At 59.1% G+C, this 20,084-nt stretch overlaps 1 protein-coding gene across 1 annotated transcript in view; it reads right to left on the minus strand.

Moving 5' to 3' along the window:
• The window catches only part of DLGAP4 (DLG associated protein 4), a 181,638-nt gene extending 162,245 nt beyond the window's left edge, over positions 1-19,393 (minus strand). Inside the window, exon 1 of the mRNA XM_056121480.1 lies at positions 19,297-19,393. The gene's annotated coding sequence lies outside the window, so the exon portion shown is untranslated. The remainder of the gene's footprint in view (positions 1-19,296) is intronic.
• Positions 19,394-20,084: the final 691 nt, after the last annotated feature.

The raw sequence follows: 20,084 nt of genomic DNA on the forward strand, positions 1-20,084 counted from the left end.
CACCAACTATAAATAATCACAAGTTAAAGACTGTAAGCCCCAGTTAACAGAACAAAAATATGAAATGCATAGGAACATGATCCAAGATGCTATAAATCTGGATATGAAAGCTAAATTACTGCCAGGAAATGTATTAGTTGGGGGTGCTCTGAAGCAGTGCTCAGGAGGACCTAGGAACCACTCCCTGCAACCTTTGACCAAGCACACTAGATGGTTCAGAACTCAGGTCCAGTGGCGGCAGCGCAGCTCAGGCCCAGCGGTGCTGGGGGCCACAAGAGCTATTCTCAGCAGCACTCAGGGGCCATGCAGTGCCAGAGGTCAAACTTGGGTGCTTATCCATGCAACGCATGGGCCCCGGGCCCCTGACCTATCTCCCCCATCCCTGAGAAAAGTCCTTTAAATCTAAATAAATATAGACATATCCTGAGGACCAGGAAGATAGTACAGTGGGTAGACTGGTTGCCTTTCAAGTGGCCGATCCGGGTTAAACACCCAATATCTCGTATGGTCCCCTGAGCACTGCCAGAAATAATTTGAGTTCTGAGCCAGGAGAAATCCCTGGGCATTGCCAGGTGTGACCCCTACCCCAAACGAAACAAAATAAAAAAAAATATGTAGAGATATCTTAGTTCACGGGTGAGAAGATTCAATATTGTAAAAAAAAAAGGTTCACTCTGCCCAAACTGATCAATATATTCAAATAAATTTCAGCAAGAATCTCAACAAGGGGCTGGAGATATGGTACTGAGCATAAGGTGTTGGCCTTGCAAGCGGCCCGTCCTGGGCTCAATCCTTGGGACCATATGGTTCCCCCCAAGGATGGTGGGGTGTAACTCTGGAGGCCCAACCTCCTGCATCACGGGAGGGGGTGGCTCTAGTAATCTCCAGCACAGTCAGGCCTTATCAACACCACAGCCACGGGCCGGATGGCCGAGAATCAAAGGGGACTCAGGCTCCTGAGCACCACATGGGACCCTACGCCCCAAATAAAAACAAACTCAACAGAAATTTTTGAAGAAACTGATAGGCTAATCCTAAAATTCATGTGGAAATGCAAATAATAATAGTCAAACCAGCTTTATAAAATGTAAGGAAAATTAGAGGGTGTTAGAGGGTGTGATCTCAAAACAGTGTGATAGTGGAAAAAGGAAGGACAAAAGATTAATGGTGGGTGGAGAGAGAGAGAGAGAGAGAGAGAGAAAGAGAGTGGGGGGGGGGAGAGAGAGACTGTCCAGAAACAGCCTCACACGTACATGGTTAACTGATTTTTGACAAAGGAGCACAGACAATGCAATAGAGACAGGAGATTTTTCCCTCCCAACAAATGGTGCTAGAATGAACAGATCTTCAGAAGCAGAGTGAAATGTAATTCATATCTTAGACTCATACAAAAAATTAGCTCAAAATAAATCATAGTTCTAAATATGAAACCCAAATCTATAAAACTTCAAGAAGAGGACTGGAGAGATAACACAGGAGTTAAGGTGCTTGCCTTGGGCGCAGCCCACCCCAGTTTGATTCCTGGCTCCGCACACGGGCCCATGAACACCACTAGGAGTGATCCCTGAGCACAGAGCCAGGAGTAAGCCCAGAGTATAGCCAGGTGTGACCTCAAATCCAAAGAAAACATACACTGAGCCATTATAACCGTGAGTTAGGTAAAAATTTCTTACATAGGACAACATCAAAGATAATCAAAAGGGGAACAAATTGATAAATTGGACTTAATCAAAATTTAAAACACCTGTGCTTTAAAACATTCTCTTTAGGAAATGAAAAGATAACCACAGACTGTGGGAAATGTTTGCTAAATATGTATCATTCGTAGTACTCATATAGGAATGCAAAATGCATCCTTGAAACTCAGTAACAAGGAAATTACCCAATTTTAGAATGAGCAGGGCGGGGGTGGGGGGGACAGCACATGGGTTAAGGCAACTTTCCTTGCATGTGGCAACTGCAGCTGATCCCTGGCACTACGTAGGGTTCCTCACACACCCTTCATGGAGATTTCCAAGCACAGAGCCTGAAGTAGCCCACAAGTACCACCAGTGTGGCCCCCAAGCCCCAAAATTCAAAATAAAAATGGACAACAGGGTTGAAAGATAATTCAATGGTTTGAGTGCATGCTTTGCATCCAAGAAGCTGGGGTCAGTCCCCAGCACTGCACAGTCCCCTCGGCACTACCAAGAGTGGCCCCTGAGCACTGGGGGTAGTCCCTGAGCACTGCCAGATGCAGCCGCCAAATAAATAAACAAAAGCAGGCAACAGATTTGAACAGGGACTTCTCCAGAGAACGCTTCTCCAGGGAACACATACACATAGTAAATAAGCACAGGAAAAGACATTCAAACGTCCCTGATCATAAAGGACTGCAAATTAACTCCACAATAAGTTGTCAAATCTATTGGAATGTTTAATATTAGAAAGATCCACTGTTCCAAGTATTGGTGAGAATGTAAATAGTAATATCTCTTTTTGAAAAACCACAGGCAGGGGCTGGAGCGATAGTATAGCAGGTAGGGCATTTGCCTTGCACGTGGCCGACCCAGGTTCAATTCTCAGCATCCCATATGGTCCCCCAAGCACCGCCAGGAGTAATTCCTGAGTAACCCCTGTGCAACGACGGGTGTGACCCAAAAAGCAAATATAAATAAATAAATAAAGTAAAAATAAAAATCACAGGCAATTTAGTAAAAAGTTAAACATATGGAGGCAAGAGAGACAGCTCAAAGGGCCGAGTGCATGTTTTGCAAGCAGGAGGCTGGGATTCATCCCCTGAGCACCATGAGGAGCAATTTCCAACACTGAGCTGGGTACAGCCCCAGAGCACGGCTAGATAATACATAAATAAATGAATGTCACTGTCACGATCACGGTCCTCCCGTTGTTCATCTATTTGCTCGAGCGGGCCCAGTAACGTCTCCATCATGAGACTCATTGTTACTGTGTTTGGCATATCGAATACGTCACAGGTAGCTTGCCAGGCTCTGCCGTGCGGGCGAGATACTCTCGGTAGCTTGCCGGGCTCTCCGAGAGGGGCGGAGGAATCGAACTCGGGTCGGCCATATTGGCTGTGTGCAAGGCAAACGCCCTACCGCTGTGCTATTGCTAGTGGGGGGAAATATCAAACATGCAAGGGTAGAGCAATAGCTCAAATGGCAAGAGCACAATCTGTGCATGCAGGACACCTGGATTGGATCTGCACGTACTGCATGTTGCCTGCTCCAAAGAGCACCACCAAAGGGCCACTCCCCCAAGCACCTTCAGATGTGGTCCACAATTCAACACAAATTTACTGCATTGTCAAGCCCATTCTTCTCCTAGATATTAACCCAAAAGAAATGAGGACATCTGCTGAAAGACTGATAAACAGTTGTAGATGCTCTATGCATGAGTCCCAAATCCACCAAGTAAAATGATTAATGCAATTAATATGAAATACTATGCAGCAATGAAAACAATGGACTACTGATATGCGGTACTACATGAATGAATCTCCAAATAATTATAAGAGGAGGAGGTGGAGGTGGAGAGAAGGAGGAAGAGGAAGAGGAAGAAGAAGACGAGGACGAGGAGGACAAGGAGGACAAGGAGGAGGAATCTTTAAATAATTGTAAGAGGAGGAAGAGGTATTCCTAATTCTAGAAGTTTCAAATAACTACCGAGGAGCAAAAAGGGGCAAGAGCAGACAGGGCAGGGAGAAGGCTGTGGAAGCAGCTGGCTGAAGGAAGGACCCAGGTCACAAAGAAACTATGGGAGGTGAAGGGCTTATTTACTATCTTCACGGTGTCACAGCTTCCTGGCTGTATACACTCATCAAGAGACTATCAAATCCAGGGGTTGGGGTGATAGTACACTGGGTAGGGCACTTGCCTTGCATGTTGCCAACACAGGTTCAATTCCCAGCATCCCTTGAGCCCCTCCAGGAGTGATTCTTGAGCACTGAGTCAAGACTGAGCCCTTACACAAAGCCCCAAGCACCTCTGGTCGTGCCCCCTGCCCCACCAAAATGATGATCAAATCAGGCACTTTAAATATGCATGATTGATAGTACATCAATCGTTCCTCAATAAAGGCTGGTTTTGCATGAAAAATCAAAGCTACTCTAGGGAAAACAAGATTAAATAAGAATACCTTGACTGGTTCTTTCAACTAAAAAAGTTCTAAAGTTCTTTTAGTCTTGAAACATTCAACTCATCTGTTCTAAGATCCATAATCATTTATTTCCAGAATGTAAACACACCTCATTCTGTCATTTGAAGATAACTGTACTGAGATCCTGGGTTTCACTGGTACCAAGAAGATGCTATCATTCTAAATCATTTCTCCTAAAATACAACACCCATAAACTGCGATTCATCACCTCATCAATCTCCATTTTTCCCCTCCTAAACACAAAGACTCTGATTCCATCATCAGAATGTAAATCAACTCCTTCCCTTTAGGGAGACACTAAACATCGTGTTTAGGAAGAGTTCTAAGTAAGACAGGGATGAAGTGCCTCCACCCCAGAGGAGAGGGGAGGGGAGGAATAGGAGCAAAATGCACACGTGTCGAGAGGGTCCCTCCAACCTCGAAAAATGAGAGATGACCCACAGGGAGCCGAACGACACCTCAACACTCCCATCACTTCTGCTGTGGTTGTTCTCCTTTCATAGTTCCACTCTGTTTGCTTTTGGGGCCAGACTCAGTGCTTCTCAGGGCTTACTCCTGGCTCTGTGCTCAGGGATCACTCCTGGCAGTCTTGGGGGGACCATATGGGGTGCCAGGATTTGAACCTGGGTCAGCCACCCTGCTCTCTGTACTATGGCTCCAGTCCCAAACATTTTAATTCTTTATCCTTCAGTAGGCCTTGCTTTTCAAGTAATTTTAGTTTTTCAGGAAAACTCAGCAGAAACTCCGAGCTCTCTCGGTCCCTTCCCTACACCCTACACCAGTTCCTCTATGATTAACATGGTGCATTAGTGGGGCTCCTTGGTTACCATGGAGGGACCCACATTGAGACGTCAGCTTGAAGAAAGCCCATGGTTTGTATCAGGGCTGGTCCTGGGGGCTGTCCGGTGGCTGGGGAGGTGGGCTCCAAGTTCCACAGGGGAGGGGTCTGGGTGACCTGGTATTGGGACCCGTGGTCAGCATGTAAAAAACTCCCAGAAGTGTTAGCACTTTAAAAATCCCCTGCTCTCTACCTACTCACGCACTCCCGCCCCCGCCCAAGCCCTGGCAACCACTCATCTCTCTACTGTCTTGATAGTTTTGCCTTTTCCAAAATGTCATATAGTTGGAATCACACACTATGTGATCTTTTCTGACTGTCATCTTCCACTTGGTAATTGTGTTTAAATCCTCCACGTCGCTTTTGGCGGGCTGATAGCTCATTTCGTTTTATGGCTGAATAATATTCCGTTAAACATATTACCATGATTTGCCCATTCATCTGCTGAAGGGTATCTGGTTGCTTTCATCATTCTACCTTTTCTTTTCTTTTTCTTTCTTTTTTTTTGTTTTTGTTTTTGGGTCACACCCAGCAATGCTCAGGGGTTACTCCTGGTTCTGCACTCAGGAATTACTCCTGGCAATGCTCGGGGGACCATATGGGATGTTGGGGATCACACCCAGGTCGGCAAGCCCTACCCACTGTACTATTGTTTCAGCCCCCTCATTAGTCTATTTTTAAAAATTAGTGGGTTTGTGTGTGTGTGTGTGTGTGTGTGTGTGTGTGTGTGTGGAGGATGCCAGGGTCATGCTCTGTGGTGCTGCAGAGCAGGGAGACATGAGGTGCCGGGGATCAAATCTAGGGTCTCATACATGCCAGGCTCATATCTGATCCCTTAAGTACATCTCCAGTCTCTGTCTTTTCATTAAAAACATAATAAACCACATTGGGCCTGAAAGAGCTCAGCAGGCTGAAGACATGCTTTGCACGCAGGAGTCTGGTTCAATCCCTTGGACCACGTGGCCTGAGTGACCACTGGAAGTGACCCCAGCATGGAACTGGGAGTAGCCCCCCCAGGTACCACCAGGTGTGGCCCCCTCCCCCCCCAAATCAAAACAACAAGAAAAGATTTTGTAAGTGCTGGCAGCAACCTGCATGCCCACGGCACCAGGCTGGCATGAGACGGGCTGACGAGTTTCCCAGCAGCTCCCGAGAAGAGCTGTGTCAGCACGGCGGCAGGACGCAGAGCAGCTGATGCCCACGGCGCTGGGAGCAGGGTGCAGGGGGCTACGGAGGAGCACAGCCGCTCGGAAAGAAGGGTTGGCAGGATCCACTCCACTTAAACATATGCATCGTCCGTGACCCAGAAACTCCAATCCTGGGTAGAGAGTCAACAGAAATAACTTCTATGTTCTCCAAACGGGATGCATAAGAGAGTTCTGAGCAGCGCCATCTGTGCGGGCAATGAAGAGGACGGAAATGACTATTCACAGCAGAACTGACGGGCTGGGGAGGCAGCCCAAAGGGCTGGAGCACAGGTTTCGCAGGCAGGAGAAAGGTCCCGTCCCTAGCACTCTGGGAGCGGCCTCGAGGGCACTGAGCCAAGAGCCTCAGCAGACACGACCCGAACAAAACAAACAAGAGCAATAGAATGAAGCCCGAAATATTCACTCCACAGGGGCCAAAATGATAGCACGATGGGGAAGGCATTTGCCTTACACACGGCTGACCCAAGTTCGATTCCCAGCATCCCATATGGTCCCCCGAGCACCGCCAGGAGTAATTCCTGAGTGCAAAGCCAGGAGTAAATCCTGCGCATCGCTGGTGTGACCCAAAAAGCCAGAAAAAAAAAAGCCCCCTTCCCCCGTCCAAGAAATATTCACTCCATGGAATTCCAGGCAGTGCTGGAACAGAATGAACTACAACCCACAGTGACCTGGTTAACTTCCACAGAATGATGGTGAGCAAACACAGCCGGAACCAAAAGGGCATCCTCAACGATTCTATCTGTACAAAAGTTCGGAACAGGCAAAGGTTAGCTACGGCTTTAGGTGTCAGAATACTGCTTGGCCTCGAGGGGTGAGGGGAGAGCAATTAAAAGGGCAAAGGCATGGCAGAATCTTCCAGGGAAACAGGAAATAGCCTGGTCTGAATGGTGTTGCCAGGGTTTCGCATGTGTCTACACACACACACACACACACACACACACACATGCACACACATACGATCACGACCATCCTGTTATTCGTCGATTGCCTCGAGCAGGCCCCAGTAACGTCTCCTTCGTCCTAGCCCTGAGATTTTTAAAAAAGTGCCATATTCAAGGCTCTTTCAGACACACACACACACACACACACACACACACACACACACCTAAATCTATGCATGCACTCATGCCTGAGACTCACGAGACAGGTATACAAACCTACACAACGTGAAGCTACGCCACACACTTTGAATCTATGGATTTCAAAACACACCAGACCTCAGAACAAAGGTTTTAAATAGCCGTATGTAACCCAGGGGCCAGCGCTAAAGAGGAAGGAGTCCTAGGTGAACAGGAGTAATATGACCTCATGGGTGCAAAGCCACGTACATCTACATACTGCACTGGAGATACCTTCCAAACTGTTCGGGACCTTGCTGGGCACCACACACAGTCTCCAGTCCTGCATACAACACTGCATCCTCACAACAGTCTTATGGGGGCAGGACCACAGCTGGCCCCACTTAACAGATGAGAAGACTGAGGCGACAGGAAGGCTCCGTGGGTAAATCCCATACAGAGTCCCGACTACACCAATTCCGGGGTGGGATCCCTGCCATTCCCTCCTACTTCACTTCCTTCTTCCTCCTTGCACCCGCACTCTGGTCTCCCCCTCTTCTTTTCCCTTCCCTGCAAACGCCAGTGCCCTCCCGTCGGAACCTGCTCGCGGGCCATGCCCTCCGCCAGGACCATCTCTCCTGGCATTGGTCTTACCTGCCACCTTGAATTCCCCCGTGCGTGATATGTCCTCTCTGCCAATCACAGGCCTAGCACAAGTGGAGAGAGGCTCCATCACTCTCCGACAACCAAAGGAACGACCCGAGGGAGAACACAGCGGGTAGGGCACTCCCCTCGCAGGAGGCTGACCTAGGTTCGATCCCCAGCATCCCGTATAGCCCTGAACCCCTGCCAAGAGTGACCCCTGAGTCCAGATACCAGGAGTATACCCTAAGCACCACCAGGGGTGGCCCCAAAACCCAAAGAGGAAAAAGAGTGACCAACTCCGTCTGCCAGGGCACGGAGGTGGGGGCCGGGGCGTTGGGAATGTCCATGCTCCCGGTGGCACTTGTGGGCCTGTGTGGGGCTGGACATGGTTCTGGTGAGTGGGTACAGCTTTCCAGCCCCCCACAATTCCCTCGTCCGCGGGGCGGACCCCTGGCAGCCTCCCTCAGCCCCCAACTCGCTCTCTCAGCTCGGCCAGCTGCCCCAGTGCCCGGTCTATTAATCAGCGGAGGTAGAAGGTCACCGCGCCCCCCTGGCCGTCCTTGCGCGGGGCCGATGAAACGCACTGAGGCAGGGGGAAGCTTCCAGCACGAGCACGTGCGAGCTATTTCTGACTCCCGCATCTGCTACGGGAGCCTGAGCCAGCCCCGGGGAGAGGGGGTGCCGCCACGGGCCCTCCACGCACACCCCGGCCCGGCACTGTCCTGCTGAGAACGGTCTCTCCCGACGCAGCTCCCCAGAGCCCAGGGCAGCTGAGAACCCCACACCCCTGCCTGGCCCTAGAGACCCCACCTCCTGCTCGCCCATCTCCCCACGACAGCTGGGTCCTCTCACAGGACTGAGCGGGGAAGGGGAGCAGGGGAAGGCTGGCTCTGGGGGGGGCTGACTCAAGGGGGGTCCACACCTTCACAGGCACACAGTTGGGGGGACCTTGAGGGACATTCTTCTGTGAGGGGCTGCCACCAGCAGCAGCAGAGGGCAGGGTGCTCAGGTGCCCCCTCCCCGTCCTGTGGCCTCTGGGTACGGCCGTCGCAGTCCCGAGAGTCTGCCCCAACCAGCACAGTGGCCCTGGGAATGCACAGCAGAACAGAGACGTGCCGGCCGGAAATGGGGGTGATGGGGGGCAAGTAGGGGCCAGGGGGGGCCGGCAGAGCTGGGAGAACCGTCACGGGGCATCCCTGGCATTGGACGTCCACCTTCAGGCCCCGGCAGCCCCTCCAAGCTGGGGGTTCCCACTGCCTGCTGTCCCCCACCCCCCACAACACGCATCAGACCTGCGCCTTGAATGTGGGTCATGGGCAAACCAGGCCAGCAGAGGAGGAAGGGGACACAGCGAGGCTGAGGGAGGGGACACAGACGCAGGGGGCGGGGGAGGGGAGCGCGGGCAGAGCTGGGGAAGGTCTGGGGGAAGGACCTGGAGGAGGGGACCCCCGCCCAAGTGGGTACGACTTGGTGCCCGTGGCGAAGGGGAAGGCAGCTCCCACCTGCCCTGGGTGCTGGGGGGCAGCGGGGGGGAGCACGGGGGGGCAGGCATGCCGACTCCCAGGCACCCTGGGCATCACATAACTCTCCCCAGCTTTGTGAGGGTCTCTGAGGACCCCTTAGAGTGGGACACAGTTTCCCCAACACAGGAGAGGGTTCCGTCCTCCTCCTAGAGACCCTCAGCAAGGCACTGTTGGGTCTCCGTTTTCCCATCTGTAGGATGGGATGAGCCCATCACTCTCTGCCCACTATCACTGACATTCCAGGAGCTGAGCTGGAGGGTGGGGAGGTGTTTGGGGGAGGCCCCAGGGAAGGGGCGGGGGGGGAGGGTTGTCACTGGCACCTGCTTCCCTCCAGCGCTGGCCACACACCGGACTTGGGCCCTGCTCAGGCTTCAGCATTAGCTCCTCCCAGGAGACCAGCCTGCTGGCCACCACTCCAAAGAGCCTGCTGGGCAGGGCCAGAGAGATTGCTCAATGGGCAGCGCAGACGTGTGTGCGGGGGGAGGAAGGGGGGGCTAGGCTCCCTCCCCAGCACCACAGAATCCCCTGAGTGACCACCTGGGAGCAGCTCCCAGCACTGCGCGCTAGGGTCCACTAGGGCCTCTCACTAGGGCCTCTCGAATGCAAAACAAACAGAAACGTGATCCCAGGCCTGATGTGAACCACTTCCCATCCTGTTTTGATCTCTCAATTTAAAACTAAACCACAGGAAATACCTAATCAATAAATTAATGTCCATTAACTCCTCATTCTTGTCCCCGCCCCCTCCCCCGCCTTCTTCAGTATCAGGAATCGAACCCAGGGCCTCACAGAGACAAGACACCTACTTTACTGACAAGCTACATCCTGACCCGTAACTCTACAAAGGCCTCCCCGCCCTGCCCGCCGCTCCTCAGCTAAGATGGGCAGCGAGGGCCCAGGCAGCATTCAGACGCCCACGCTGGGCTGCTGGCGGCCCGTCGGGCGTCCCGGCCCCTCTGCGCTGCATCTCCCAAGCTGTGAGGGGCTGGCCGTGCCCCCAACACAGAGCCCCGGGGCAAACTGAGGCCACGTCCTGGCCTAGGCCCCACAGGACACAGAGTGCCCCTCCCTTCTGTCCCTATTTGTGGCAGCGGCGTCTACACTGCTTTCCCCGACAGGCGCTGGAGTGAGACTGCCTGTGAGCGTCTACACCACTGCCCGAGCGACTTCATGTTGGGGTGGCTGAGCGTGAGCAAGGCTGGAGATGGGGGCATGGAGATGGGGGCAAGGAGGGCAGAGAGCTGCTTCCAGGGACGATGCGGGGGTCCCGCTCACTTGAGACCCACTCTCTGAAGAAGTAACCCCCCCAAGCCTCCTAGGGCCGACCCCCCACCCAGGCTGTTCCAGCGCCGCTCGCAGACACCAGGGGACACTTATGAAAGAGCCGCGAACCTCATGGGGCCCCTTGCATCCCACAGAACGGGAAAGGGGTCTGGTATCGCCCTCTGCAAAGTCGGTACCAAAAACGAGTTGGTGTGGAGCAGGCTGTGGTCACAAACAGACCCCCAAACTCAGGGCTTAAGGAACGCACCGATTGCTTCCCGGGGGACAGACTTTCTCCTGGGGTTGCTGCGAGACGCCCGGATGGGTTGGGAAGCTAAGCAGGGGGCACGGTCCCCACCGCAGGCAGCTGCCGGGGGGCTAAGGCCAGGGTGTGAGGACCGAGTGGGCATGGCCCTCCCCTGCCTGGCTTCACACCCATGAGCTCTGCTCACACCACACAGGTACCAGCCGGGCACCACCCGGAGAGCAAGAGGTTCTGCTGGCCCCTGCCTGGAGGAACCTCAGCCTGGGAAGGGAGGCAGAGAGCTAAGCAGAGCTCTGGGGGACTGGGCCCCAAGTCTGGGCAGGGGTGGCCAGGGGTGCCCAAGCACTCGTGTGGGAAGAAGAGGGCGAGGGGAGCATTCCAGGCACGGGAATGAACCCCAGAGGCCTGGTGAGGCCCCATTCTGCTCCAGGAACCCCGGTTTTCCATGGAGGGAGGAGGGGCTGCGGAGGGAGTGGGGGGGCAGGGCGGGGGACACTGCACCGAGTTCTGGGCCCTTCGGGGTGTCAGTGGCTGGGTGAGGTTTCTGGAACAACTGGAGGACGTTAAAGGTAGGAGACGAGGCAGGAGCTGAGCCCAGATGGATCATTCCCAAGGGTCCCGGAGGCCTCCCTGAGCCCCCCAGGACTGGCCTTGTCGTTTATCCAGCCCAGCTGGACAAGTGGTTACTGGGAGCCCTAGGGGTGCGGCCCCAGCAGCAGGCACCTGCCCCCGGAGCACCAGGAGGGTCAGCAGAGACCAGCTGGCTCCGGGAGGGCCTGGGACATGCCTGTAGGAGGAGAGCGCGGTCTGTCCTGCTCCAGAACCCTCTAGGACGTTCCTGTTCCTTTCCATGGGAAACACCTCGCAGGAGTGGGGGGAGGCCGAGAGGCAGGAGGGGAGGCCCCGCCGCAGGACATCAGGCTAGAGGCTCAGGTGATGGGAGATGGCTCAGTGGCAGCCAGGGGCCTTGCTCTCCAGAACCCGTCAAACCTCTCTGAGCCTCGGTCCCCCCGCTCTCGGCAAGGCGCCCACCACAGTCCTGCTCCCTGTCTACCTCTCACAGCCACCTCTGCGCCTGGCCAGAACCTTGGCATCAGTCCCGCCACCCAGCCGCTTATTAACCTCCTTGCGCGCCCTTCTCGGCTCCGCGGGCACCACCTTCAGGCAGCCCTCCCTGACCTTCCACGCTAGACCTGTACTCGGATAGCACCGAGTGGACTTTCTGGGAGGTGAAGTCACTGCCCACTGCCCCTCCGCCAGGATCGTCAACAGCCCCACCCCACACCGGGAGTTTGACTGACATCTGCTCAGCACCTGACCTGGCATGTTGGCTGAGTGTATGGCCACAAGAAGCAGGGAGGGAGAGGGAGAACAGGATGGGGGTGGTGGGTGGGGAACGCGGGCAAGCACCCACCTACCAGCCAGTGCGGACAGATCTGGCCACTACGTAAAGGGAGGGTCCATGTGTGGCTCGCTCCCTCTCTCTCTCTCTCTCTCTCTCTCTCTCTCTCTCTCTCTTTCTCTCTCTCTTTCCCTCTCCCTGGTGAGGGGGATGATGGGCTGGTGCCCGATGGGCAGAGGGGAGGCTGCCGGGGGCCTGGCCCACACTGCGAGGCCAGCCCGCGTCCCCGCCTGCCTGCCTGCCTTGTAGTCCCTGGAAGGCCCGCGCACACTGGGTCCTCCAGGAAATCTCTCTCACCCACCCCAGAGGTGGCAGGGGAGGTGTGATCTCCCCACACCTCCTGCCATGCCAGGCGCTGAGGACAGGGCAAGTGGAGGCTGCCAAGGAGACACAGTCGGGGGCAGCCCCTCCTCCTCCCCACCACCGGGACCCAGAGAGGGTGTGTGGCGGTGGGGGCTCACGCCACTACAGTCTGCCGCCCCAGAAGCCCACGGCACTGAGCGTGGTGCCACCTTTTGCCCTGGCACCCGCTTGGCCTTGGCCTTGGCCTCCCTGCCTGTCAGCTGGGCCAATCACAGCACCGGAGGGCACAACTCCGGTCCACTGACCTTGACCGGTTGTCCCGGCCCCCCACCCAAGTGCAGGCGAAGTTTGGCCAGAAGCCCCTTCCCGTGTGCAATGACCCCCTCCAGGGCTGGGCCCGCCTCTGGAGCCCTGAAATGGCAGGTGACTGGGTCAAGGACACACAGCGGGGCCCCAGGTGGGCGGACACTTGAACTTGGCCCCCGTCCGAGTCTCCCTCCCCCAAAGTGGATCTGGCAGAGCCGTGGCCGGACCGGGCTTGGCGGCGGCAGCCGGGGAAGGAGGGAAGCAGGAAGGCGGGCAGCTGGGGGTGGTGGGAAGAACCACTCCCCCCCCCCCCATCTCAGCAAACCCCGATCCCCGTTTCCAAGCTGCGAGTCCTTGGCAGCTGCGTCACTGCGTGGAGTCAGCCCGCAGTGGGCGGATGGAAAGACTCCCCGCCTCGCCTTGGGCGGGAACTGGGGGCACGGAGCCAGGCAGAGGGCCCCTGACCCAGCCCACCCTGCAGAGAGAGGGAAGGCGGCCGGGAGCGCCCAGGAGCCGAAGCCCCGCGCCCTGACAACCAAACAGAGAGGACTCACGAACATAGTGTTGCTTTCTGCTCTCACACCCGCCTGGCCCCCTCGCCCCACGGCCCCACGGTGCCCCCGGGAAGGAGCTCTCTGTGCCCCCGCCCCAGCAGGCAGAGCTCAGAGGCCCTCCCGGCACCAGGCCCGCCTCACCTTCCTCCGGGGCCTGCTTCCCAGCTCAGGGCTGTGCAGTAAACAGCAGGCGCTCACTAAGCAGCCCCGGACGCTATTTATACACTGGGGGCACCTGCCCTATTTCTGGAATCAAAGGCACAGCCCGCCCACCTCCTGGGCAATCTGCAGGTGACCCCCCTGCGTGCGCACCAAAGGTGCTTCAGCAAACTCCAGGGGACCGGCCACCTCCGCGGCCTTCTCATCAGGCAGGACAGGTTGCGACCACGCAACCGTGGCGTCTGCTGGGCTGCCCTCTCAGCGGTGGCAGTACCCACCCCAGGTGACTGGGGGCTGCTGGGCAGAGGGGGAGCTGCCCCTGCACAGGACGTTCCCCAAGAACAAGGGTTCTGTTCTCCCTGTCCCGCCAGTCACGGTCACTCTCCTCCCTTTGTGGGACTCCCGGGCAGCTCCTGGGACTTGGTGTCTGTGCAACGCACGGAGGCGGGAGGTGACCTCCTCATCCCTGGGGACTACTGGGCAAGCTTCCGGGGGGCCGGTCCCTGAGGGGCCCTGGCATCAGGCCGAGCTCTGCTCACCCTTCAGTGTGTGGGTTCGGGTGTCCCCAGGCAGGAACTGGGTCTGCTGCGTGACTCCCGGACGCGAGGTGGGCCCCTTGTCCCACACCCTTGGCCCCACTCCCTCTGCTTCTGAGCACCTGGGGACGACAGAGTCTTCTAGGACACAGGGCCAGAGAGCAGGGGACTGGGCACAGGGCAGTGCAGAGCGTCAGCCTTCAGCTGGGAGGCCTCCAGTTTGATCTGACACTGGCCCACAAGCCAAGTGGGACTCCTGGTGGCCCCATAGCCGTGGCCGCCCAGCCACCACCGAGCGTGCCGTCTCTTGCACACTGCAGCCAAGCATGTGCGAGCGGCACCACTGAAAGTATGCAAGCCCCCCCCCCCCCGCCCCGGCAGGCAGCACCAGCCCTGGCCACCCCAACATCAGCAGCCAAGGAGGGAGGAAGCATGCAAGCGTGCGTGTGTCCAGGGTACCAGCTCTGGGGCCTGAGACCATGTACGGGAACTCTGTGGGTCTCCTCATCTGCCAGGTGGGGCCAACAATGATAGGATGGGGCGGGACTCCCAGAGACACTGGTTGAAGGTGCTTCGGCCTGGGATTGGCTCCCGGGCGTGGGGCGTCGGCCAATGGCCCTTCATCATCATCATCCTCATCAGCTGCAGCAGCAGCAGCAGTGATGATCCCCAAGCCTGGTTTTGCAACCAGCCCTGGTGAAGGGAGTAGCGAAATTCTCCAAACAAAATTTGCTTCCATTCATTTTGGGTTTTTGAAAAGGCCACGTCAGACGGCTCGGTGGGGAGGAGGCGGCGTTGCAGAACCCAGCACGGAGGGATCAGGGATCGGAGCCCCATGCCTGGGCTCAGGAAATGAGGTGTGTGTGTGTGGGGGGGGTTAGAGGCCCTGTATGTGCTGCCACCCCCAGGGCCCGGGGCAGGGGGCTCACCCCCCACCTCTGTGTGACCTTGAGCCTCAGTGATCCCACCTGTCAGATGGGGACAGCATCCCATTCCTCCCCAGAGAAGGGGTGGCCAGGGACTGGATGTTGCAGGATATGGGGAACTGTGTGTTCTACAGGCTGTGGAGTGCCGAGAATACTTCAATGGCTCGGGGCCTGGCCCAGAACAACCATGAGGGGATAAGGGGAGGGACCACAGAAGCAACAAAGGCAGCCCCCACTGACCATAAGAAAGTCATCCTCTCCTGAGAGTCTGGAAGGGCCCCCAAGCATCTGACGAGGTGGGGGCAGGGGAGGACCTGGACCTGACACACAGCACACCTTTCCTCTGGAAGGGCCCCGAGGGGCCTGCATAGCGGGAAGGGGGGGGACACCTTCTGGCATGCCCTTTCACCGACAGGGTCATCTGAGAGAAGAAACTGCTCACTGGTGCCCTGGGACCCCATGGTATGAATACGTGTTCCCCTCCAGAGCCAAGAAAACTCCGTGAACCAGGACAGCCCCCCATGAGCCCCCAGGACAGACAGGCGCCTGAGGTCCCCACAGAGGGTGAGAATCACACTGAGATGGGGAAGATCACTGTCCAAGCCTGATGACCTAGAGGGGCCCACGCCAGCTCAGGGCACAAGCCAGACAGCAAAGGGGCAGCTAGCCATGCCGGACACCAACCACCACAGGCCTGACCCCATGACCAGCCTCCCTGTGGCCTAGGGAAACACCGCCCCCCCCCCCACCAGACGGCCTCCATCCCTCCTACCCCTCCACCCCGCTGTCCCGTAGCTCACCTGGTTCCTTCCTGCCCTGACCCCTGCAGTGCTCTTGGCCAGTACTGCACTTCCCCACTGTTCCCCGTTCGCCCTGTCCCCCAAACCCTCCATGGAGCCTTCCTGTAAATCCACACCCGTGGGCCCTTGCCATGTGCTGGGGCATCCGGGCCTCCTGTCCGGCCCAGGGAGGGGCGCCAGGATGACCTGTTCACGGGACAGGAACCGAGGGCTGGACTCTGTCCCCCCGCCTGGCACAGGGCTGTGTGCTGAGCAGGCCACGGGAGCCACGAGTGGCCCAGAAGAGGAGTGGGGGCCCGGAAGTGGAGACATGTGCACAAGGGTCACCCAGGAAAAGAAGAGACGCAGTAAACCAGAACCACAAGGAGCAGCGGAGCTGATGTGGGTGACCTCACGGGGCGTCACAGGCCAAGCCCGGCCCTGGCCCTCCTTGCAGAGCTCCGAGGGGTCCCACAGACACGAGGATTCAAGTGGACACAGAACCCAGCCAACGCCACGGGCTCACAGACGCAGCTGGAGGCCGGGAAGCCACAGCGACGATGGTTGATGGTCACACGGGCAACGGGGTCCTGTAGCCAAGCCCTCCCCATGCTGACCACCCATCCCTTGACTCTGAGTGGCCCAGGCTAATGGCTCATGCACTCACCCAGTCAGAAAGAAACAAACGAAACCAGGAGGAACCAAGACCTGAGCTGGAGTAGGGGCGTGGTGTGAGGGGGCAGGTGTGCTCCCCCTACACCCCAAACGTCAGAGAAGAGACAGCCAGTCCAGAAAGCAAACTCTGGGCAGTGAAGGCAGAGACCTGGGGCGAGGAAAGGGTTAATTAACCGGGATCCAAACTGACCCAGGCTTCAGGGAAGGCTGGCTTTGAAAGTGACAAGTGATGCCTCACCTGAGGCACAGCCAAGGCATAGTAGGAAGGTAGCAAGCAGGCAGAGGATGGAGAAAAGGGGGCGGGGGCGTTCAAGCAGCAGAACTGGCAGGTGCAAAGGTCCTGAGGCAGGGGAACACAGCCAGCCCAAGGAACTGAAAGAGACTATGGGGACCGGAATCGAGGTTGTGCAAGGGTGTGCGAGATGTGGCTGGGAGCCATGGGCACTGAGTACCTACTGTGAGTTTGTTAAGACAGACGGCATCCAAGACGCTGAGTCCACAGTCCACGTTCAAACGCCTAAGCAGAAGCACTCAGAGGCACCAGAGCCCCAGCACGTCACTCTCCGAATGAATGAATCCATCACTCAGTCGCAGATGTATGGGCGGGTGGAGTCCACCTGCCTCCTGTCACACAGAGTGCCCAGCCCGCTTCGTCAGAGCCTCTCTGTCACACAGAAGCATCCAGGAAGCTGGTGGCCCCTAACACACACAACACGAGATCCGAAGGAGATGCCAGCGGGTCCCCCGGCACAGCCAATACGTCACCGCGTCTTCCAAAGGCTCCAAAGTACACAGTCTATCGTCAGTTCCCAGGGGCGGCAGGGCCTCCCTTCCAAAACACCAGCTCGGCGCCTGGCAGCTACTCTCGGGGTGCTGCCCGCAAATCTGCAGCTCTCTCTCAAGGCCCCCGCAGAACGGCCCCTCTAGCCCCTGAGTCCTCTTCAGTCCTGGGCTCCATCCACAGTCCCCAAAGAACAGACCCCCTACAAAACAGGGACTCCTGGAGGGGGCAGAGCAGTGCAACCCCCCCCCCCCACACACACACACACCAGTCCCAGTGCCTAGCACAGGTCTAGCCAGCGGCTGATGGATGAACGTGGGAGGGTGGCACGGCCCCACCCCAGCCGCCCCATTGGCACATTCCCAGAGGCGCTGTCTCTCGGCTCCTCCAGAGGACCCAGGGGTCTCGGTGCGCCCCTCCTTGGGCCAGCACCCCGGCACATACCACACGCCTGCCCCACGTGCACAGCCGTGGCTAGGCACTGGGCTGCCAGGCATCTGTCACCCACCGGCCGGTGGTGGTGGCAGCCGGCTCCGGGGCCTGGCAGTGGCCACTGGCTCTGCGGCCCCACCCAGCCCCGCCGTCCGCCCACGGAGGGGATCTGGCTCCCGCCTCGCCCGGCCACCCCGGACCATGCGGCTCCTAGTCCTCCTCGGTGGGACAGGAGCTCTCGGAACCGGTCCAGGTACAGCCCCAGCCCGGCAGGAAACGCCAGCCCCTCCCGCAAGCGGAGGCTCCAGGCTGAGCGCCAGGCCTGGGGGGGCACCGGGCTGGGAGCGAGGCCGGCGGGGCGGCAACCCCCTCCCCCTCTGGCCGTTCCCACCGCCCGGCAGGTGGGGGTGCAGGCACCCGCTGCCAGTCCGCGCTGCCTTCCGAGCGAGCCCGAGCCTTCCCGTGCGGGCGCGCCTCCTCTTCTTCCTCCCCCTCCCCACCCACCCCCACACCTGGCCGTCCCCGCCCCCGAGACCCCCGCCCCACTCGGCTTTCTTGCGCCCCCCCACACACAGCGGCAGTGCGTGGAGGAAGCCGGGGAGGAAGGCGAGGCCGGGGCAGGCGTGCGGGGAGAGGGGCGGTGGGCGCGGTGGGTGGGCGGCAGCGCGCGCCCGGCGGAGGGGCAGGTGAGCGCCGTCGGCGCGGCGCGCGGCACCTCTGCGCCCGGCCGGCCTCCCCCGCCACCTGGGCCACCTGCCGCCGCGCGCGGCACGCGAACCCCGATCCCTGCGGGGCGCCGCACGTGGGGGCCTCCCGCGCCACGTGAGCGCCCCCCTCCCGCGCCCCGGCCCAGGTGCCCGGGTCGCCAGGGCCCCTCCCGGGCGCGCACACCGCCGCCCCCTCCTCTGATGCCCGGTCCGGGGACCCGGCTAGCGCGCCGGGCGGCGGGATGGATGGAGGAATGCCCGGGCCAGCCGGCCGGCGGGCACAGCCCTCCCTCCGCTCCGCTCCGCTCCGGGTGGGTGGGCAGCGCAGGGCTCCGCCAGACCCCCGGCCACCCTGCGGAGGGAGGGTCGGGCCTCGGGGCGGGGGTGGTGGGGGCCGTCCGGCCCTGACAGCCGCCTCCCAGCGCGGGGAGCCCGCGGGAACGAGCGCTGGAAGGAGGGTCCGGCCCTGGCCAGGGGGGTCCGGGCCCCAGCGTCGTCGCCCGCCGCGGAACCCTCGGGCTGAGACCGCAATTGACTGGGGTGGGGGGTCCCACCCCGGAAAGGGGGCTTCCCAGCCGCAGAGCCGCCCCCTCGCATTCGGGGCTGGGCAGACGGAACTGGCAGGGGGAGGGGGCTCCGCTGCGCCAGCGCCGCCCCTCGGTTTGGGGGGGCGGGGGTCCGGCGCGAGGCAGCCCCGAATCTGGGGGCGGGGGCTGGGATCCGGCCGAGGGGACCGGGTGCCCCCGCCGCGCGCGCGCCCCCCGCCCCCCGCGCTCACCTGCGTCCGGCCCGCTCGGCCCCGCGCCTTAGGCCCCGGCCCGCGGGCGCCCCATGCCTCCGCTCGCCGGCGCGGCGCCCCAGATGCGGCTGCGGGAGGAGGAGCCGCGGCCCGGCTCCCCGGGAGCGGGGAGGGGGCGGGGGGCGGGGAGACGCTCGCGGGGGAGGGGGCCGCGCGGCTGCGCCCAAAACCAGGCGCGGATCCGGCGGCCGGCGCGGGGCTGCGCGTCCTTCCCCGCGCCCCCGCCGCCCGCCCGCCCGCCCGCCGGGAGGGGCCGGGGCTGCGCGAGCCCCGAAGCCGGCGGCCGCCCAGAGAGTGCAGCCTGCTGGCACAAGGTCACACAGCGCGGGCTGCTGCGGAGGCGCGGGCGCGCGGGGCCCGGCCGGCCGCGGGGCGAGTCCGCTGGGAACAGGGAGGGGGGCCGGGCCCGGGAGATCGCCGGCCCCGGACCCACGGAGGACGAGCAGGAGCCGGGTCTCCCGACGCAAGCCTTTGGGGCCACGGGGTTCCGAACTTGGGGTTCCTGCCTCTGGGAGCGTGTGCCCCCTCCTGGTGACCCGTCTACTGCAGGGCCCTCTCTCTCCCTGTGCCTGAAACCTGTGGCAGCGCAGGAGTTAAAGGCAGTCCCGGACACCGGCCAGCCAGGGGGTGAATGGTATCTAGGAGACGGTCCCTCCTTCCCCACCTGTAAAGTGGGGACAGCCCTGGAATCCTAGCCTCCAAGCTGGGTGAGGAATCAGAGCCATCATGGATGTGGTTAAGCTCCTTGCCAGTGCTTGGCATTCAGT

Source organism: Sorex fumeus, unplaced genomic scaffold, assembly GCF_029834395.1.
Source record: "Sorex fumeus unplaced genomic scaffold, SorFum_2.1 ptg000044l, whole genome shotgun sequence".
NCBI lineage: Eukaryota > Metazoa > Chordata > Mammalia > Eulipotyphla > Soricidae > Sorex > Sorex fumeus.